The following is a 24,330-nucleotide window of genomic DNA, read 5'->3' as shown; positions in this document are numbered from 1 at the left end:
TTTAACCCCTAAACTACGTGTATTTGGTCAGTTTTTGCATAGTACAAATTAGAACATAACCTAATCAATTATTCACCAAAAAAAATCATCAAACATAGAGAAAATTAGAGAGAGAAGTCAAGCAACCCTAGTTCAAGAACGTAACGAGCTTTCATCAATTCCATCCCCGAACTCGAAATATTTCTCCGTGAATTTCGTCACCAAGTATGTGGGATTTCACTAGTGGGTTCCTATAACCCATTAGGTCCCTAGATTTCAGTCAGAATCTTGATTCCCGTAATATTATCTAAGCCTAGGGTTTCTTGAATGTTAGAAATTATTGGGTTTTACCTGTTAAAATGATCCAAATTAGATTATCATGTTATTACTTACTTTCTTGTATGATATTCAGAACCCTAGCTATGTAGTTCTTTTAGTTCATGAAATACACATGGTAGTTCAGTTATTTTAGATATACATGCTTCACTTTATAAATGTCATATTATCAATTATAATTGTTACATTCTCAGTGTTTGCATGTCAGTAATTGAGCTATCTAGTACTTCACATTTCAGTCATAATATTGCTTATATAAAAATTTTAGTGATCACGCCAGTCATGCCTCTATACCTCTGGTAGGGTATATTGGGTCCTCTCGATGGGGTGTATACATCGAACTCCACATTTAGCTCATGTGGTTTTATTTCGGTTATTAGTAACTTCCTTACAGTCAGATTCTATTGCATTGACCATGTAATCAGTTACAGTCAGATTTCAGCCTCAGCTTGTTATGAACTTGGTCATTGCATTCATTTAGTTTATGTTCAGTAGTCTTAGTATAGTATCATTCATATCTCTTATCATTGCTCAGATATATGCTTTGGTTCAGCTATGTTTATTGTTAAGCTTTATTCTATCTTGCATGCTCTGTACCTTTCGAGTACTGAGGCATACTCTGTGCTATATCTTCTTGTGATATAGGTTCAGGTCCTCAGCTTCCAGATCACGCATAGATCCGTTTTCGATCTTTAGCTTTGTAGCATCAGTGGTGAGTCCTCATTCTCCGAGGACGAAAGACATGTTTCATTCGCTTTTAGTCTTAGTTTCAGTTTTTGCTAGATTTAGCTAAGGCATATCCCAGCATTTGTAATCAGTTAGAGGCTATTTTCAAACATAGTTAGATTCAGCTTTAGTATTTGAGTTTGACTTTTCACTTGTTGTTAAACTCTCAGATTTTATATATATTCAGATAGTTTATGGGTATTCCTTATCATTTCAGTTTACATTATGATTTAGCCTCCACAGAGTATTTTCTTAATTCACTTTATTTAGTATGCTTATGATATGCCAACAGGGTTGGCTTGGGGTCACTCGTGATGCTAGGTCCCGCTGCGCATCCTGGGGGTATCCAAACTTGTTATCAGAGCATTAGGTTTAAGGGTCTTAGGATGTCTGAAAATCTGCACTAAGTGGAATCCTTTTCATGGGTGTGAAATGAACCACATCTAATGAGAGGGAGGCTAGGATGTGTTTTAGGAAAACTTCATTTTCTTGTTACTCTTATGGTGCGTAAGGTATGATCTAATTCCTCATTTCTAACTCGACGTTATGCGCTTTCAGATCATGCGTCCTCATAGAGCTTATGTAAGGAATGTGAATGCCCGAAATGCTAACGCAGCTCTTCCAGTTCCAAATCAGGAAGTTTAGAATGTTGAGTTTCGAAACGCCATTCAACTTTTGGCTCAGAGTGTGACTAACCAAAACAACAAGCAGGTTCCAGTTCCTGCAATTGCTAGTGGTGGATTAGTTGCAGGTAGAGTTAAGGATTTTGTTAGGATGAATCCGCGTGAGTTCTTAGGATCGCAGATTGGTGAGGATCCCCAAAACTTCATAGATGAGGACAAGAAGATCTTTGGAGTGATGCAAGTGACATTTAATGATAGGGTATAGTTGGGATCCTATCAGCTTAAGGATGTAGCTCATATATGGTATACTAAATGGAAAGAAAACATGGGTACATACGCACCTCCTATCACTTGGGAAAGCTTTAGTAAGACCTTTCTGGAGAGGTTCTTCCCAAGAGAGTTGAGGGAGGCAACAACTTAGGAATTCATGAATTTGAGGCAAGGTAGTATGATAGTCCAAGAGTATGGACTCATGTTCACACAACTCTCCAGGTATATTCCTCACATGGTTGCCGATTCCAGGGCTCAAATGAACAAGTTTCTATATGGAGTATCAGACTTAGTGAAAACAGATTGTAGGAATGCTATGTTGCTGGAAAATATGAGCATCTTTAGGCTCATGACTCATGCTCAGCAAGTTGATGGTGATAAGCTTAGAGAATATGCTAAGGATAATAAGAAGGCTAGAACATGAAACTATGAGTATTCTCAACAGAAATTGGGTGGTGGAAATCGCTTATAGTTTTAGCAAAAGTCCTTAGCCCCAGTACCTTAATCAGCCAGTGCTCCATCCTCTAAGTTCCAACATGATCATAAATGTAGGGCACCAGGCTCTAAGTCTTAGGGGAGTATTTCAGGGACCAAAACCTACCCAACTTGTCCAAAGTGTGGTAAGAACCATCCAGGCGAGTGTCTTCCAGGAAAGGAAGGATGTTTTGGGTGTGGTCAGTCTGGTTACAAATTGAGAGATTGTCCTTCGTGTAAACAGGGTCAAGGGGAAATAATAGTAGAGCTCAGTCCACAACATACGAAGCACCAACAGGTCACCCAACTCAATAGGGTAACTCATCTGGTACAGGTGGCAGACAATGCCAAAACATGTTGTATGCTATTCAGGCTCGCCAAGATCAGGAAGATTGTAGTCACTAGTACGTTATGAGTCTTTAACTTAGATGTTTATGCTTTGTTAGATCCAAGGGCTACTCTTTCCTTCGTAACTACTTATATAGCAGTCAACTTCGATGTTAGTCCAGAAACTCTCTCAGAACCCTTCTCAGTTTCTATTCCAGTCGGTGACCCAATTACAGCTAGACGAGTATACAAAAATTACCCTGTCACAGTCTCTCAGAAAGACACCTCAACAGATCTTGTAGAGTTAGAAATGCTAGATTTTGATATCATTCTAGGCATGGATTGATTACATTCCTGTTATGCCTCAATCGATTGTAGAACTAGGATGGTTCACTTTTAGTTTCTAGACGATCCAATCTTAGAATGGAAGGGTAGTAGCTTCACGCCAATGGGTTGATTAATTTCTTACCTTAAGGCTAGAAAGATGATCTCTAAGGCTATATCTATCATCTAGTGCGGTTTAAGAATTCAAGCTCTGAAACCCCAACTTTTGAGTCAGTTCCTGTAGTTAATGAGTTCCCAAAAGTGTTTCCAGAAGATCTTCCCAAAGTTTCTCCCGAAAAGGGAAATCAACTTTTGAATTAATCTCCTTCAAGATACCCAGCCTATCTCTATTCCTCCTTACATAATGGCTCCAAGTGATCTTAAGGAATTGAAAGAACAATTAAAAGACCTTCTAGATAAGGGTTTCATCAGACCTAGTATTTCTCCATGGGGTGCGCCAGTGTTGTTCGTAAAATGGAAAGATGGTTCTCTCAGAATGTGCATTGACTATCGGTAGTTGAACAAAGTCACAATCAAGAATAAGTATCTTATCCCCAAGATTGATGACTTTTTTGACCAACTTTTGGGTGCTAGTCATTTCTCAAAGATAGACCTCAGAACTGGTTATCATCAGCTCAGAGTCACAGATATTGACATCCCAAAAATAGCCTTCAGAACTCGATATGTTCATTATGAATTTGTATTTATGTCATTTCGACTAACCAATGCTCCTGCAACTTTCATGGATTTGATGAACAAAGTGTTCAAGTAGTATCTTCACTTGTTCGTTATCATCTTTATTGATGATATCTTTATTTACTCTGGGAATGAGGAAGAACATGCGAATCATTTGAGGGTTGTCTTGCAAACTCTCAAGGATCGCTAGTTATTCGGTAAGTTTAACAAATGTGAGTTTTGGTTGCAATTAGTTGCTTTCCTTGGTCATATTGTGTCTAGCGAAAGGATCCAAGTGGATTCTCAGAAAATAGAAGCAGTAAAACAATGGCCCATGCCTACCTCTCCTACAGATATCAGAAGTTTCTTAGGTGTAGCGGGTTATTACAGAAGGTTTGTAGAAGAATTTTCATCCATAGCCTCTCCATTGACTAAGTTAACTTAGAAAAAGGTTAAGTTTCTGTGGTCAGATGATTATGAGAAGAGCTTCGCAGAACTGAAAACAAGGTTGACTACAACTCCTGTTTTGACTCTACTAGAGGGTTCAGACGGTTATGTGATCTATTGTGATGCATCCAGAGTCGGCCTAGGTTGTATGTTGATGCAACGAGGTAAGGTTATAGCTTATGCTTCTAGACAGCTTAAGGTGCGTGAGAATAACTATCCGACTCATGACCTAGAGCTTGCAGTAGTGGTCTTCGCACTTAAGATTTGTAGACACTACTTGTATGGTGTTCATATAGATATGTTCACAGATCATAAGATCCTTTAGTATGTGTTCACCTAGAAAGAGTTGAATCTTGACCAGAGGAGATGGCTTGTGTTCCTCAAAGATTATGATATGAGTGTTGATGCTTATCGTGACCAACGACACTATCCTACGGTATGAGTGTCTATGATCATCGATAATATAGTAACCCAACCAAGGTTTGGGGTGGTGTCCCAAGTGAGCGATTTTGAGAATAGATAGAAAAATAGAATTTACATTCTAACTAGTCGTAGCTAAAGACATTTACGATAAAAGACATTGTAAATTAAAGGGGGCGACACAATAGTGTCAAATATCAAAGGGGGTTTTGTAACAAGTACTAAAACAGTAAAATAAACAAGAAAATCAAGTATGGGGGAAGGTTCTTGGGATGTGACCACAATATAAGTTGAGATAAATTGATGGGTACATGCTTTCGATAGGAAATTTGCAAAATAATAGTGACTAGGCTAAGCTTCAAATGGAAATAAGTTCCCTCTCAGGCAACTTACCCCGTTTCAAATGTGTTTCTCTCGAACACTCATTTGCCGCATGAAGACCAGCCTATGCCTTACCCCACTCACTCTCTTGAGCTGAGTGTTAGGATATGGGACTAGGGCTCACCCTCTCGGGCTGAACCTCATGTCGACCCACTCCTTATGCCATCAGTCTAGGGGTTTTGGTTTCACAACCTCCCTCTCGGGCAAGCCGAAAACACATGGGTGGCTTTGTATTTGCAACTACAAACCCTTTAGATTAAACCACAACCACTAGGTGTAATCACCATTAAAATACATCAAACCTATAATCAAGCAAGACCCAACAAGAATATCAACCCATATTTGTTAAATCACACACCAAGAATGGGGTTTTTAGCCACTCATCAAGAAATAAGAAATTATGCCTAACATGATAATGATATCAACTGGGTATAAGAAATTAGACCTTAAATTAAGCAAAGGAAAATGAATAGAATAGACCCACTTCCAACTTGGGGAAGAAGAACTCTTTTCTTCAAGTCTCCACAAAACCCTCTCCATACTTGAGAGAAAAATATCAGCTAAAGTATGTTCTAGAGTGAAAATAATAATAATAATTGTTCCACACTAAGACTACAATTCTAACTAATATTTATAGTTTTCACATATTGTGTTACGGAGGATTGTTCGGTGACATTAGTCGAGATTGCCGATGAACTCGGCGATCTGCCTTTTGGTCAGCTCATCGCCTTCAGTGTCTTGCCTTTAGCATCCTCGCATTCTGGATCATTGGGCGGTATAGTACTGCTTTGCAGAACTAATCGGCGACTCACCGACTACTCATTTCCTTGCCTTTTGATCCATTTCCTTCAAGGCTTCGTGTACTGGAACGAAGGGCGTTTCATGTCATTTCGGCGACTCGCCAAGTTGAACTCGACGATCCGTAGGATTCCATTTCTTGTTCTTTTCAGCCCTATTTTCTATGTTTTGCACCTAAGTGTCTATGCTTCCACTAAAACTTCAAATACCTGGAACTTCAGCATTTTAATCAGGTAGTGACATAAAACAAGCATTCAAGGACACTATTTCTATTAAAATAAATCCATACATGAGTCCAATTTGTGGACTCATCAAGTGTGCATTACCATTCTAGTAATGCCAATGTAGTAGGAGATGGTCTTAGTAGACTATCTATGGGTAGTGTCGCACATGTTGAGTAAGAAAGAAAGGAACTAGCAAAGGATGTTCACAGATTTGCTCGCTTAGCAGTTAGTCTTATGAGCATATCAGATGGTGGTGTAACAATTCAGAATGGGTCAGAATCTTCTTTGGTGGCAGAGGTTAAGGGGTTGCAAGACAGTGATCCGATATTGCTTCAACTAAAGGGTACAGTCCATTAGCAGAGAGTTGAGGTTTTCTCCCAAAGGGGAGATGGTGTGCTTCGCTATCACGGTTGATTATATGTTCCTAAGGTGGGTGAGTTGAGAGAGAAGATTCTTGTAGAAGCCCATAATTCCAGATATTCTTTTTATCCAGACACCACTATGATGTACCATGATCTGCGGGAAGTCTTTTGGTGGAATGGTATGAAAAGGGATATAGCGAATTTTGTGGCTAAGTGCCCTAATTGCCAGCAAGTGAAGAAAGAACATCAGAAACTAGGAGGTATGACTCAAGAGATCAACATTCCTACTTAGAAGTGGGAAGTGATCAACATGGACTTCATCACAGGTTTACCTCGTACTCGTAGACAACATGACTCCATTTGGGTTATAGTTGATAGAGTCACTAAGTTTGCGCGCTTTTTGGCTGTTAAGACTATAGATTCGACAGAGGACTACGCTAAGCTTTACATTAATGAGATAGTCAGGTTGTATGGAGTTCCTTTGTCTATTATCTCATATAGAGGTCCTCAGTTTACCTCTCATTTCTTGAAGTCTTTTCAGAAAGGTCATGGTACTTAGGTTAATCTTAGAACATCAGTTTATCCACAAACGGATGGTCAGGCCGAGCGTACCATTCAGAACTTAGAGGACATGATGAGATCTTGCATGATTTATTTCAAGGGTAGTTAGGATGATCACCTTCCTCTTCTAGAGTTTGCCTACAATAATAGTTACCATTCTAGCATTCAGATGGCCCCTTATGAGGAATTGTATGGGCGTAGATGTAGATCTCCAGTTTGTTGGTTTTAAGTACGTGAAGCGGCCTTGATATGGCCAAATTCAATTCATGATGCTATGAAGAAGGTGCAACTCATCAGAGATAGACTTAAGACATCCCAGAGTCGTTAGGAGTCCTATGCAAATGTATGGAGAAGGGATTAGAGTTCCAAGTTTATTAATGGGTTTTTCTAAAATTGTCATCTATGAAGGGGGTGATTAGATTTGGCAAGAAAGGGAAGCTCATTCCTAGATATGTAGGCCCTTACAAGATCTTGAAAAGGGTTGGTAAAGTAGCTTACGAGTTAGAATTGCTACCAGAACTAGCAGCAGTGCATCCGATCTTTCACATTTCGTTGTTGAAGAAGTGTGTGGGTGATCCAACATCTATTGTACCTTTAGAGAGTGTGGATGTGATAGACAGTCTCACTTATGAGGAGGTACTAGTTGAAATCCTTGATCGTTAGGTTCAAAGCTTGCGAAAAGAAAAAGTCACTTCAGTGAAGGGTTTGTGGAGGAGTCAATCTGTATAGGGAGCTACTTGGGAAGCAGAACCATACATGAAGGCCAAGTATCCTCATCTCTTTCCTTCCGATTCTATTCCAGCTTGAGGTTATAGTTCTTCTCTAGTTTTTCAGTCATTCATTCGTAGATTCAGTCTATGTTCCTTTAGTTTGTACTTGCATTTTTAGCGTATTTTCATATACTTGGAACTTAGTTCAGTCAGAAATCAGTTTCTAGCAATTAGTTGTAGGGTTTGCAGCTTTTTCCCTCCCTATCCAATTAGTTTAGCCTTCACTCAAGGATGAATATTCCCAAGGGGGAGATATTGTAACACCTCGAAATATAGACTTAGACAAGTGCAGCAGAAAATCACCTGAACCAGTAAACCGTAAAAGGGTTCATGGACCGTGATAGGGTCCACAATCTGTTACCCTCCCCATGGACTCAGCATCCTCCAGCAGAGGTGGACCACAGGACCCTTCACGGGCCGTGGACAACCTCACAGACCATACTGGTGCCCGTAGTGGAGAGTTAAAATCTCTCATGTCTGACATCAGACCACGTAGCCCTCCACATGTTGTGGTCTTGATGACGGGCCGTGAGAGGGTCCGTAGACCTGAGCCAGCAGGCAACCAACACAAGTGAAGAACCACGTCGACCTTCATGGTCCGTGGTCCTTCACATGGGCCGTGGTAGGGCTGGTGATCGAAACCCCCAAAGTCAGCATCTACTGGACCAAGGACCACGACCGACTCTATGGTCCGTTGTCCCTTTGACAGCCCGTCAAAGGGCCGTGGTCAGCTCATCAGACTTTTAAGCTAAGGGTCCTTTGGTCTTTTCCCCTATGCCTTAGACACCTAAACTACATCGTTTAACCCCCTAAACTACGTGGTTTTGGTAAGTTTTAGCCTAGTAAACAAATTAGAACCTAACCAAATCAATTATTCACCAAAAAAAATCATCAAACTTAGAGCAAATTGGAGAGAGAAGTCGAGCAGCACTAGTTTAAGTACACAATGAGTTTCCATCAATTCCAGCCCCGAAATCGAAAGATTTCTCTATGAATTTCGTCATAAGGTATGTGGGGTTTCACTAGTGGGTTCCTTTCACCAATTAGGTCCCTAGATTTCAATCAAAAAATTGATTCTCGTAATATTATCTAAACCTAGGGTTTCTTTAATGTTAGAAATTGTTGGGTTTTAGTTGTTAGAATGATCCAAATCAGATTATCATGTTATTGCTTAGTTTCTTGTATGATATTCAGTACCCTAGATATGTAGTTCTTTCAGTTCATGAATTACACATACTAGGTCAGTTATTTAAGATATACATGCTTCAGTTTACGAATGTGACATTATTAGTTATAATTGTTGCATTCTCAGAGTTTGCATGTCAGTAATTGAGCTATCCAGTACTTCACATTTCAATCATAATATTGCTTATATATAAATTCTAATTGGGAGTAGCTTAATACCGAGTGGACTAGGGTTCAGCGTACCCGAATAGTTCCAGAACTATGTGCCCTCGTAGGTTTATAATCCCCCTCTTTGGGTATTACATTTTAGTGATCACGCCAGTCATGCCTCTATACCTCTGGCATGGTATATTGGGTCCTCTCGATGGGGCGTACACATTGGACTCCACATTTGGCTCATGTGGTTTTATATCGGTTATTAGTAGCTCCCTTACAGTAAGATTCTATTGGATTGACCATGTTATTGGTTACAGTTAGATTTCAGTCTCAACATGTTATAAACATGTTATTTGCATTCAGTTAATTCATGTTCAGTAGTCTCAGTATAGCATCATTCTTATTTCTTCTTATTGCTTAGATATATGCTTTGGTTCAGTATGTTGATTGTTCAACTTTATTCTATCCTACATGCTCAATACCTTTCAAGCAGTGCTCATGATGTAGGTTCAAGTCCTCAGCTTTCAAATCATGCATAGATCGATTCCTAATCTTTCTCTCACAGCATCAGTGGTGAGTCCTCATTCTCCGTGGATAACATACATGTTTTCTTTGCTTTTGGTCTTAGTCAGTTTTTTTCTAGATTAAGCTGGGGGATATCCCAGCACTTCTAGTCAGTTAGAGGCTCTTTTCAAACATAGTTAGATTCAGCTTTAGCATTTGAGTTTGATTTTTCAGTTCTTGTTAAACTCTCAGTTTGTAAATATTTAGATAGATAGTTTATGGGTATTCTTTATTATTTCGATTTACATGATGAATCAGCTTCCGCACAGTATTTTCTTACTTCAGTTTATTTAGTATGCTTATGATATACTAGCAGGGTTATCTTGGGATCACTCGTGATCCTAGGTCACGTGTCTGCGTCTTAGGGTAGCTTCGAGGCATGACAAATAACAAGTCATTAGTTGATCAAGTAAGCACTATAAAATTATGTCCCTCCTATGATGTGTGAATATAGTGCAACACTCTGCAAGGCAAAGTGAGGTTGAGTTAAGATCCATAGCATATCCTTAGTAGGTAGTGTATTGCTCTGCAGAATACACTTTATGATTGGACCTCAAGTGGTGCCGCTTCTATGAAATTGTGACATATTTCTAGAGCACTCATGAAAACTAGGACACGCGTATGGCCTCTAAGTGGAAAACCGCGATAACGACAAAGATTGTGCGAGTATAATTTGATAGAAAAAGACATTGAACCTACAAATGAATTATTGGTTCATAGAAGTTCTAAACTTCACCAATTGTTCTGTAAGTTTAATCTTATTCTATCTAGGTCTGGTTCATACTCTATCGAAACCAGATTCGATGCATTAGACTCATATGTGAAAATCCAGCAAGACTTCTTATTTCGTTATATTACTTAATATTCATTTTGAGATGTGTAGGGAATGTTGGAAAAATTATTCTAATATCTCAAAAGGAATTATTTTATTTCCTATTATACTTGAAAGAGAATATTATTTTATGTCCTAAATATTTTCTCTCCATAAATAATATTTTATTTCCATTATTATTATTCTTTAATTAGCCATTATTTTCTGTCATAATATAGATGTTACCAAACGTTTCTCTGCTGAAATAAATTGCCTTCAATTCATTAATTGTGTTCAATGCCTTTTATGGATTTTGACTATTTCAACCATTAACATATTAGAGAGGTTACTAATTTCCTATATAAATCTAATTCTTACTGATGGTGAGTAAGAATGGAGACAAGATAAAAATTATTTTTTAAATATATTCTTATAGCTGGGTTTTCTTTCTATTGAAGCTTTATTTGTTTCTGGCTCCTAATTTTATACTAGAAGAGCTTGTTGAATCCTGGGGAATACACTCATACTGGGTGAAATATCCTTAAGGACAGTGTCTTTCAACATGCCTCAAGCTATGAGAATTTCTTATAAGAGTTATTGGTGAAGTACAAGCTTTGGTGAATTTGATACAAGTGTTCACGATGAAGGTATTTTTCCGTAAGATTTCCAACATAGAATTAATCTATTTTGATTTGTGCAGTAAATGATCATTCAAGTAAGAGGTGAATTTGAGTATTCTAAGATTTTCAAAAAGTTACTAATGATATGAATATATGTATATATATATGATGTTTTTGTAACTCTGAATGTATTGATAAACTCAAAATATTATAAGACAAATGAAAATAGCATCATGTAAAATATATAAAGTCACTGCAATCTGATTGTAGTGATGAATATCTATCTGCACAGTTGATGAGTCACTTATCTGATAAGATAATTGCATTTCAATTGTCTACACCAAACACTCTATAATAGATTGGTGTAAAAGAGAAAAGAAATAGACTCTTATGAAGATGATAAAATTAATGATTGGCTTATCTCGTTGTTGTTTTGTTACATATCAAATTTGAATTCAATTCCTTTCAAATAAGAAATGAAATATGTGTGTTAATTGGGTATTCAAAAAGAATGAAAGAAGGTTTATTTTATGTCCTAAAGAAATTAAGGCAATTGTTAAGACAATTGTCATATTTCTAGAAATTCTCCATTTAGTAATCAATGTTCCTAGATGTCACGCCCCAAGGCTACCCCCTTGACGTAAACACGGGATCTAAGATCACAAGTGACCCAAAGCTAACCTTGAGCTAGCATATCATAAGAAAACTGAATATATATATATATATGAAAGATAAACTAAAGTGGAAGCTAAATCATGAAATAACTAATAGTAGGGAATACCCAAAACTTGTTTAAATATATAAATACTGAATCAGAGTTAGTGATACTAAACAATCATTCAAACTGAAGTTGAATCTATAACTATGTCTAAAAAAGCCTCTAACTAACTCGAGCTGTTGGGACATGCCCCCAGCTAACTCTATCAAAACTGAAACTGAAAGAAAAGACTAAGTATAAAAATATGTCTATTGTCCTCGAAGTATGAGGATTCACTATTGAAGTTGTTGAGTACGGATCGGTAACCGATCTACACATGATCTGAATGTTGAGGAATTGAACCTACATCATGAAAATATGTAACGTATAGTATGCATCGGTACTTTTATTGTAATGAGCATGCAAGATATAGAAAATAACTGAACAAATATGTAAGTTGAACAAGGCATAACTAAGCAATGACATAATCTGAACATAATGTAAATACTGAAATGAACAGAAAAGAATGCAATGACCAAGTATTGATAATTAAACATGACATTATGAGACTGAATATTGAAATGAATCTGAAAACCTGGTCAAATGCATAAGAGTCTGATTGTGGGAGCTACTATTAAACGACATAAAACCACGTGAGCTAAACATGGAGTCTGATGTATAAGCCCCATCGAGAGGACCTAATATAGTTTGCTAGGGGTATAAAGGCATGACTGGCGTGATCACTAAATTTGATGCCCACAGAGGGGATTTATAAACCTAAGAGGGCACGTAGTTGTGGGACTATGAGGGTACACTGAACCCTTGTCCAACTCAGTGCTAAGCCTACTCCCGACTGGAAATGTGTATGACGCAGCATACCTAAAATACTGGATTAGCTGAATATTTTGACATGCTAACTGAGAATGCAACTTTTTTGTATTGACAATGAAAAAATTGAAATTTGATAGCAAGTGTAATTCATGAACTAAGAGAATTTACACAACTAGGGTTCTGAATTTTATGCAAAGAACTAAGCAACGATTTCCCGAAAACATGATAATCTAAGTAAGAACACTATAACAGCTAAATCACACTAATATCTAAAGTTTTAGAAACCCTAGGTCTAAGAAAGATATAGAGAATCAAGAATCTGACTGAATTCTAGGGACCTAGTGGATGAAAGGAATCCAACAGTGAAATCCCACATATTTGATGACGAAAAGTACGGAGAATTCCTTCCATTTCGGGGCTGGAACTAAAGAAAACCTTCTACGTGTTCTTGAGGGGTTTGGTCGACTCTTTCTCCTCTTTTCCTCTAAATTCTAATGAATTTTGGTGGATGAATCGATTGGGGTGGTTGTTTCGGTTGTAGTTGTTGTCGCGATTGTAGTTCCCATCCCGGACATATTGACCCTCTCGGTTGTAGTTGCCATAGTTCCGACCTTAGTTTCCTTGACATTAGCACCAATTATCCGTATTCGAACCTTGGGCGTTGGCTCGAAAACCCCCTGTCTGATCATTCACCGCATAAGTATCCTCTTCATAGTAACATTTCTCACCCGTTGGTGAATTTCTAGTCAAATAATTGACAACATTTACCTTTTCAGAACCTCCGCTTACATGCTTCAACACCAACCCCAGTTCGGTCCTCATCTAGCCATCTCTTCACGAATATCATCGGCAGATTGGTTAGTTGTAGCTTGGACTGCAAATGTGTTTCTCCCTGTATCCGACTTTCTAGTGCTCCTTGCTTTATTGTTCCGGGAAATCGTCTCCAGTTTCTCCGCAATCTACTCAAAAGTGCACTCACCATATGAACCTCCAGCGATAGTATCAAGCACCGCCTTACTATTGTCATCCTGACCTCGACAGAAGTATTCCTTAAGCGATTCATCATCAATGCGGTGATTCGGGACACCTCTAATAAAAGCAGTGAACCTATCCCAAGAACTACTCACAGACTCTCCAGGTAGTGCTACGAAGTTGTTGACTTTATCTTTGTGATTCAGCTTCTTTGACACGGGAAAGTATCTTGCCAGGAACACTTCAGTTAATTGTTCCCATGTGTAGATTGAGTTATGAGGAAGCTCATTAAACCACACAACAGCATCGCTGGTCAATGATAGAGGGAATACTCACAATCCAATGACATCCATGTCTAAGTCCAATCGACCCACACAACTTTTGCAAACACTCCTTAGCTTAGTTACGTGTGCATGTGGATCCTCCAATGCCAACCCGAGGAACAAACCCCTCGATGTAACCATCTTCATCAAATTGGTAGTCACCACAAATGTATGCCCCGGAGGTAGGACAAGAACTCCTTCAGATTCAGCAACATTAAAGTTGACCCTATAGTTATCACATAGTCTTGGTGTGGGTGGATTATGTACCCTCAATGCATCTCCCAGTAGATTCTCAGCTTGAACCTGATTATTCTCATCACCAACCCTCAGAGGCTGCAACCCAACTCCATCACTTAAGTTTCCTCCAATAGGATTTACGGGGACTCCTTGGTTATTCATTCTTCGCAAAGTTCTATTCAATTCTGGGTCGTAAAGAGTAAGTAGTTCACCTTGGCTCTGTGTACTTGGCATATGCTAGAGTAGGAACCTAAGAGAAATAAAAACAAAAGAAAAAGTAAAATTAGGAAATATTTCATTAAAGTTCAATAATGTAGTTAAATGTATGGCTTTGTTTTCACCCTCACACCAATCGACATTAGACTATTAGATTGTATCACACTAAATCTATGTTGATAATTCTTTTCTTATTAACTACCTCCTTGGTCTGGCAAGTACCAACAAGGCGAGTTCTAATGCATGCACTCGTTAAAAAGACTTCTAAACGAAAGAATTATCAATGCATGCAATAACATTATTCAAGAATTACTTAATTACTATTCATACTTTGTTAATCACTCATGGTTCCCACAACCCTAGTTGTGGATTTAGTATCCCATAGTAGCAAGAACACAATTCATATTTTTAGATGAAGAAATCATGAACTTACGTAATAAGTAGAAGAAACTTAGAATCTCAACTTGAATTTCAAAGTAAAAATATTCAAAACGAACTTAGGAAATCAAGAATTGCTAAAGTTGCAAGTTAATCTCCCAAGACAAAAACTAAACTCAAATAATAAAGTCTAACCCCCAAAAACGAGGTTTACATGCCCTAAATATAGAAAAACAAGTCCTAACTAAAAAGGAAACGAAATAAGGAAATAAAGTTTCAAACGTGGTTTCAATAAAGTTACATACGGTCCGTAGGTCCCTTGCGTGACTTAGGACTTGGGCATTTTTCCAAACTTCAAAATCTCCACTTCTCAGCTTCAATCAACGGACCAACAGTACAGACCGTGGATCGATCCACGGTCTGTGGGTCCTCCTCCATTGCTCCATACTTAGAATCTTCAAAATTATGTACTGGAACCCCCTCTCTGAAGCATTTGACGGACTTGCAGGACGGCCCGTAGGTCGACCTACTGTCCGTCGTTGAGTTCGTGGTTCCACACTTAGTCAAGAATTCCCTGATTTCTTCTTCATGCATTGCCTACCCATCTACGATCACAACCTATGGAACATGAATGGACCTACGGTCCATCAATCCCTTTCGTAGATGCCCTTTTCTGCACAATTCTTCAGCTGTGTCGCATACTTCCACGTCCGAACTTATTTCCTACAAACATGATAAAAATACATTAATACCAATAAAAAATGGCCCTAGACACACACAACTATTAAGTGAAATGTATTGAAAATACCGTAAACTCACGGTATATCATTTATTATCACAGATAGAAGTCCTCAGTTTACCTCTCATTTTTGGAAGTCATTCCAGAAAGGTCTTAGTACTTAGGTAAATCATAGCCCAAAAGTTCATCCATAGATGGATGTTAGGCACATCATACCATTTAGACCTTAGAGGACATGTTGAGAGTTTGTGTGATCAATTTTATGGGAAGTTGGGATGATCACCAACCTCTCATAGAGTTCGCCTAAAATAATAGCTAGCATTCTGGTATTCAGATCGCCCCGTATGAGGCATTGTATGGGTGTAGATGTAGATCTCCAGTTGGTTGGTTCGAAATAGGAGAAGCAGTCTTGATAGGGCCAGATTCAGTTCTTGATGCTATGGAAAAAGTCCAGCTCATCAGAGATAGACTTAAGACAGCCTAAAGTCGTCAAAAGTCTTATGCAGATGTAAGGACAAGGGACTTGGAGTTCCAAATTGATGATTGGATTTTCTTGAAAGTATCACCTATGAAGGGAGTGATGAGATTAGGAAAGAAAGGGAAGCTCAGTGCTAGATATGTCGGTCCTTACACAATCTGGAAAAGGGTTGGTAAAGTGTCTTATGAGTTAGAATTACCAGTAGAACTAGCAGCAGTTCATCCAATCTTTCACATTTCCTTGTTGAAGAAGTGTGTGGGTGATCCAGCATCTATAGTACCATTAGAGAGTGTGGTTGTAAAGGATAGTCTCACTTATGAGGAGGTGCTAGTGGAAACTCTTGATCGTCAGGTTCAAAGGTTGAGAAATAACAAAGTCGCTTGAGTTAAGGTTTTATGGAGGAGTCAATTTGTAGAGGGAGCTACTTGAAAAGCAGAAGCAGCTATGAAGGCCAGGTATCCTCATCTCTTTCCTTCCGTTTCCATTCCAGCGTGAGGTAACAGTTCCTCTCCAATCTTTTAGTTACTCTTGCGTAAATTCAGTCTTAGTGTCTTGTTCCTTCAGTTATACTTGCATTTTCAGCGTATTTGCATGTTCTTGGAACTTAGTTCAGTCAAATTTCAATTTCCAATACTTAGTGGTAGGATTGCAGCTCTTTTCCTCCATACTCAGCTAGTTTAGACTTCATTCAAGGAAGAATGTTCCCACAAGAGAGATATTCTAACACCTCAGAACTTATCAAAAACCAGGACAACAGAAAAAAAAATAGGTGGACTACGACAAGGTTCACAGACTTTGAATGGAACCATGGTCTGTTGACCTATCTGTGGTCCACACCCAGCCCATAAATAGTGGACCATGGGACCTTTCATGGGCCGTAGACCACCACACAAGCTGTACGTGGGAGTGAGACAACCTCCCAGGCCCTGGCATCAGACCACAGAGCCTTCCATGTGCCGTGGTCTTGATGACGGGTCATTGGAGGGTCCATGGAAAAGACCCCCAAAACCAGTAGATAGTGCTAGCAGACCACGACCTAGTTGACGAGTTTATTTCAAACATAGACAAATTCAGCTTTAGTATTTTGAGTTATAGTCCAGTATCAATAACTCTTACTCACTATTTATATATTCAGACTTAGATTGGGTATTCCCCATCATTTTGTTTATCTCATGTTTTAAACATTCACATAATATCTCTTTAATTCAGTAAATTGTAGTATGTTTATGATATGCCAACTCAGGGTTAGCTTGGGGTCACTCGTGATCGTAGTTCCCGTGTTTACGTCAAGGGGATAGCCTCGGGGCGTCATAGGTTATATGAATCATCATGGTCAATGGTGCTCAGTTTAAGCTTGTCTTCATCCAATATTGTCAACAACAAAAAAATAGTTTCCCAAGCACTGGCATAATTTAGAAGTCGAGTACTCTTTGAAAAATCAATTAATTACAGAAAACTATTTGTTCAATACTAAGATCATATCATCTTAATTCATGAGGTAATATGGCTGTAAGTTTGGATCAAATTCTTCATAGTTTCTCACCAATTTGCTTTACTAGCTAGGAATAAGTTGGAATACTTTGACTTCTCCATGAATAAGCATGTAACACTAACATTCTTTGTATACTTCTTTCCTATCATTTTTCACATGGGAATGTGTTCTTGACATTTTTGCAATTGACTTAATAAAAAATTGTCATGCAAATCAAGTCTATGAAGGAAATGTATTTTTCAAAGCTCTATCTGGGAAAAGATTCAGGAAACTCAAAACTCTAAATTCACATTTTTGCTTCTTTTGTTGATTTTTTGTTATCATGAGAAACAATACTCTCATAGTTGGAATATGTTGTAGTGTGGGTAACTACCTTTCATTTCTAGCATATGCATCATTTGTTTGTATCGAAACATTGTGAATGATTGTGATTGTCCACACCATAAAAGGAGTTATTTTAACATATCTAGGTAGACACTGAAGTGTAGATATCATTTTATGTTAGTTTGTTTTCCTTTCGGGGAAGGAATTAAGGCCTCCCAAGTTTATCGGGCAAGGGCTTGATTTATCTAAATTTAAAGAGAACTTGAGTAAACATTCTGCTTAATTGTGGGAACCTTGCAAGCTATGTTATTTGTTTTTATATGCCATTTCTTGAATTTTCCTCACATTTTCTTTGCCGTTGGAGGTACTTGAATCTGAATTTCAAAAGTTTGCATAGGGAAGAAACAGGACTGTGACTAAACTAATTTTTGTTTCCGTTTTCAAGTAGGACTCTCTTCATCTCTGACTTACAAGTGAGCAAATTGAAAAGCTCAAGATGTTCAAGATAACATTGGAACGCATTATGCTTTTTTTGTGGCTTAAAACACATGATATTCAACTTGATCACAAGGAGAAACTGCTTTCGGTTGAGAAGCACATAAACTTCTTTCATAGTCCCTATCATCCGCGAAAGCTTTCTTCTTCTCCGGAGCAACATCCTCAGTCTTCCATGCAACTTCAGCAACCACATTATCTTGATGGTCAAACTAATCCAATAATGCTACCCATACAAGCAAACCTTGCTTCCTACATCAAAATTCAAACACCCTGCATTACTCATTTCTTAATAAGCGGAAGCAGCAAACTGTTGCAGAACCAACAATTAAGACATCAGTCCCACCATCGGCAGCTGCATCTGTTGGGATATATACTATTAATCATGTGTTTAGATATAATATTCATTATAAAATAATTATTTATTCATCTTAGATCATTTATTCGTTTACGGTGTCTGTTTACTTATATAGTAGATGATTTAGTGTATAGAGTTTTAGCTTATACACATATGATTAAATCATCGGTTCTTCTAAGTATAACGTTTTTCGTTCACAATTCAAGATGGAGATTGGACATGCCATAATCAAGATTATATGTAATTTATATTGATTATGGAAATTGTATAGTTCCAACTTCTTGTGCTAGTGCATTTTGTATGTACTGAACGGGACCGAGTAGAGATAGTTATTTTAGACTGACTGACAAAAACACATTCCTAAACTATTAAATGTACTTATATTGTTAATCCTTAGATAACTATTATGATTTGTATATATTAATTATCGTTTTGATTTATTAAAATGTGAGATTCTAAGATGGGTCAATATGCCTTTTAGATTGTATGATAATAATATATATTGGTGAAATAATAAGTTAGTTGACGGAATCCATGTCTCGATATAGAGATTGATGATATGTCTTTTTGAGAAGCTTATGAGTTTTCTTTGTGTCAAACTTTGCAAGTGGATTTATGAATCCGACACATGAAACAAGTAAAGCAGTGCTCTAAAGGAAATTGATCATTGAATTGAATTCGTCAGTAATTTAATTTATTGATTAGTATCTGTAATCTTTACAAGGGGAATTATGTATGTGTTTAATGGGGAATTTCAAAATATAAATAGAGGAGTGCACTTACAAATTTCAAGTTGAGTTATTTGCAATTTATTATGGTAAGAATAATTCAAATTAATTATCAGAATTATTTTCATAATAGGAAGCCTCAGTAATTAATTATATGGGCCCTACCGTGCCCATATTTAACTAGAACTCTAAATCTATTCTAAAGGGGAAATGGAGAAGTATGTGTCTTTCTATATTTTATGAAAAGGGAGAAGTATGTGTCTTTCTCTATTCTAAGGCAAGGGATAAGTATATCACTTTTTTCATTCTAAGGAAAGGGAGAAGGACATGACTTTTTCTATTCTAAGGAAAGGAAGATGTACATGTCTTTTTCTATTCTAATTAAAGACATGGTATTCCTTCTCCTTTTTTGACTAGGAAGAAATCTCTATAAATAGGGATTCTTCGAACCCTTGAAAAGTACAAGTTTTCTATAAAATACATGTCCACTCAAGTATTGAGAGAGTGATGCTTATCGTGACAAACTACACTAACCACGGTATGAGTGTCTACGATCGTCGATAATATAGTAACCCAACTAAAGGTTGGGGTCATGTCCCAAGGGATTGGTTTTGAGAATTAATAGAAAAAAAAACTTAGCTCTAATTAGTCGTAGATAAATAGATTGACAAGTAAAAACATAGTAAATTAAAGGGGGTGACACAAAAGTGTCAAATATCAATTTGGGGGTTTTGTCACAAGTAGTAAAAACAACAAAAATAACAATAAAATCAAGTATGGGGAAAAGTTCTTGGGGTGTAACCGCAATACAAGTTGAGATAAATCGTTGGGTACATGCTTTCGATAGGAATTTTGCAAGATAATAGTGACTAGGCTAAGCTTTAGATGAAAATAAGTTCCCTCTCGGGCAACTTACCCCGTTTCAAATGCGTTCCTCTCGGACACCCATTTGCCGCATGAAGGCCAGCCTATGCCTTACCCCACTCACTCTCTCAAGCTGAGTGTTAGGATATGGGACTAGGGCTCACCCTCTCAGGCTGAACCTCATGTCAACTGATGCTTATCGTGACCAACACTATCATACGGTATGAGTGTCTACGATCGTCGATAATATAGTAATCTAACCAAAGGTTGGGGTCGTGTCCCAAGGGAGCGGTTTTGAGAATCAATAGCCAATTAGAATTTCGTTTGAATTAGTCGTAGCTAAAAGCATTTGCGATAAAATACATTAAATTAAAGGGGGTGACACAGAAGTGTCAAATATCAAAAGGGGTTTTGTAACAAGTGATAAAACAGCAAAATAAACAACAAAATCAAGTATGGGGAAAGTTCTTGGGATGTGACAGCAATACAAGTTGAGATAAATTATTGGGTACATGCTTTCAATAGAAAATTTGCAAGACAATGGTGACTAGGCTAAGCTATAAATGGAAATAAGTTCCCTCTCGAGCAACTTACCCCGTTTCAACTGTGTTCCTCTCGGACACCCATTTGCCGCATGAAGACCAGCCTATGCCTTACCCCACTCACTCTTTCGAGCTGAGTGTTAGGATATGGGACGAGGGCTCACCCTCTCGGGCTGAATGTCATGTCGACCTACTCCTTAGGCCATCAGTCTTGTGGTTTTGGTTTCGCGACCTCCCTCTCGGGCAAGCCGAAAACACATGGGTGTCTTTGTATTTGCAACTACAAACCCTTTAGATTAAACCACAACTACTAGGTGAAATCACCATTAAAATACATTTAACCTATCAGCAAGCAAGACCCAACAAGAATACCAACCCATATTTGCTAAATCACACCCCAAGAATGGGGTTTTTTAGCCACACATCAAGAAATAAAAAATTATACCTAACATGATAAACAAATCAAATGGGTATAAGAAATTATACCTTGAATTAAGCTACGGAAGAAGAATAAAGAAGACCCACTTCCAACATGGGGAAAATGAGCTCCTTTCTTCAAGTCTCCACAAAACCCTCTCCAAACATGAGAGAAAAATACAGAAAAGTACTATAGACTAATAGTATTTTTTACTCTAAAATTTTCCACCCGACTACAACTCTAACTAGTATTTACAGTTTTCACAGATTGTGCTGCGAAGGATCGTTCGGCGACATTAGTCGAGATTGCCGATGAACTCGGCGATCCGCCCTTTAATCAGCTCATCGCCTTCAGTGTCTTGCCTTCAGCATCCTCTTATTCTGGATCGTTGGGTGGTATAATACTGCTTCACGGAACTAATCGGCGACTCGCCGACTGCTCATTTCCTCGCTTTTTGATCCACTTCCTTCAAGGCTTCGCATACTAGAACAAAGGGTGGTGCATGTCAATTCAGCGACTCACCAAGTTTGACTTGGCGATCCGCAGACTTTCATTTCTTGTTCTTTTCAACCCTTTTTGCTCCATTTTGTACCTAAGTGTCCATTCTTCCAGTAAAACATCAAATACCTAAAACTTAAGAATTTTAATCACGTATTGAGATAAAACAAGCATTCGAGGACACTATTTCTATTAAAATAAAGCCCTAAATGAGTCCAATTTGTGGACTCATCATCAAGCCACTCCTTAGGCCATAAGTCTAGTGGTCTTGGTTTCGCGACCTCCCTCTCGGCCAAGCCGAAAACACATGGGTTGTTTTGTATTTGCAACTACAAACCCATTAAATTAAACCACAACTACTAGGTGAAATCATCATTAAAATACATCTAACCTATCAGCAAGCAAGACGCAACAACAATATCAACACATATTTGCTAAATCACACCCCAAGAATGGGGGTTTTTAGCCACACATCAAGAAATAAAAAAATACACCTAAAATAATAATAGAATCAGATGGGTATAAGGAATTAAACCTTGATTTAAGCAAAGGAAGAAGAATGGACAAGACCCACTTCCAACTTGGGGAAGATGAAATCTTTCTTTCTTCAAGTCTCCCAAAAAGTACTATTCTATTCTTAAAATTATAATAATAATTCCACTCTCAAAAATTAATAAAGAGTTTAGTATTTATAGACTTCAGAAATTAGTACTGGCGGATTGCTCGGCGAGGTTAGTTGATGTCGCCGAATGACTCGGTGACTCACCCTTCTTCTGTTTCATCACCGTTTCGTGCTTGCCTTCAGCATCTTCACGTTCTGTACCATTGGGTGGTATAGTACTACTTCACGGAACTATTCAGTGAAGCGTCGAATGCTCCTTTCATTGCATTTTTTATCCTGCTCCTTCTGGGCTTCGCGTACTGGAACAAAGGGTGGAGTGCATCCCTTCGGCGAATCACCAAGTGTGCTTGTCGATGCTCAGGCTTCAGCTTCTTTGTTCTTTTCAGCCTTTTTGTTCCTTTTCGTGCCCAAGTGTCCATGTTTCCACTAAAACTTCAAATACCTTAAACTTAATAGTTTTCATCTGATATTGATACATAGTAAGCATTTGAGGGCAATATTTCTATCAAAATAAAGCCCTAAATGAGTCCAATTTGTGGACTCATCAACACCCCTAATTTAAACTTTTCCTTCTCCTCAAGCAAACTTAAGTTCAGCCATTTAAAATGGGTGTCTCAAATAGTGCTACACAAGACTCAATCATGAATGCACACAACAAGACTCAATTTACTTATGCAAGGATCAATTGGGTACTGAAAGATTCAAGTTATGACAGACCATTACCAAAGATTCTCATGCTCGCAATACTTGCTACTTGTGCAAGTTCAAGCTCAACAAAAAGTATCTCAATGCCCGCATATAAAAAAATGATTCCATATTTACACATAGAGGTTAATCAATTCAAGATCAGGTATCAGATGCAACGCTCACACTCAAAAACGAGGAACACAATGCATGTTTTCACCCATAGGTTTGCCCTTATTTTCCAATCGACTTTCGATTTGGCTTACTCAAGATCAAAAAGGTCTTTCTAAGGCTTGTAATGGGGATGAGTGCAAAGGTATGGTCATTTAGGCTCAGTGACTTCTTCCTCGTGAGATGTGGTACTCTCAAGGCATTCCCTTGTTTTCCTTTATCAATTTTTTTTCTAGTGCTTCTAAGTCATCTTTTTATTCACCTTCATGGATTGCTGGGAAACCCAATTTCTTTTGTACTTTATTCCACAGTTTTTTTTTTTTGATTGAAGGGTTTCCATCATTTTGCAACACCATGGGTTAAGGGGGACTTTTTTGCACTTCTTGACTTCTCCTTTTCCTTTCCCAACTTAGGCTTTTGACCTAAGTTAGCTATTTGCTAAACCACAAATCAAAAGGCTTATAGGTAGTGGGTCTAGTAAGGTCTAGGGTTCATCAATGTTCTTCCAAAGAAAGGTAAGGCTCAAAGGGTGTTCAAAAGAGTTTCACATGCTCACGGGTAGGCCACAAAAGCGGTATATGTCAAATTTGGTTCACACTCTTTAAAGTTGCCTAAGATCATTTCAAGAGCACACCTTTCTAAATCAATCAGACCAAACAAGACCACACATTTTCGCTAGTGTACAACGGTCATTACAAGAGAATCAATTCGATAAATGGCTAATCACAACGAGATGCAAAGAGTTCACATATTGTTTATGCAACTTCATTTGGCTTCATCGTAACCGTACATTCATGTTCGTTCAATTGAGAGCACTATTCAAGTCATCGGTATTGATCGAAACCGCGACTCATTTTTTTGCAAAAGAATAGCCACATTAAACTCGCGAAGTGTGGCAAAAATGTGCAAAAAATTCAAATTTTTTTGGAAGGGTCAAAATCATTTTGCAATTAAAAATAAAAGGAGCCACAATCTCAAACAATTGCAAAGCAGTTTTAAAAACACAATTAAAAATAGATAACCCAAATATAATCACAAAATACGAACATCAAATAGCACACAAAAGGTGGGCCTCACCCTACCACAAATAAAAAGTATTTGTCCTCAAATCGAGTTACCAACCTTTGATGCCGAATAGATACTAATGGAGTACTAGGCAGCAATGCAATTGAACTCCGAGCACAATTCAATAGCTAAAATACTCTAAAAGTGCAATAATTAAAAGGCTAG

This window comes from Solanum stenotomum, chromosome 1 (assembly GCF_019186545.1).
Source record: "Solanum stenotomum isolate F172 chromosome 1, ASM1918654v1, whole genome shotgun sequence".
NCBI classification, from domain to species: Eukaryota; Viridiplantae; Streptophyta; class Magnoliopsida; order Solanales; family Solanaceae; genus Solanum; species Solanum stenotomum.
Note: the sequence above shows the minus strand (reverse complement) of the source record.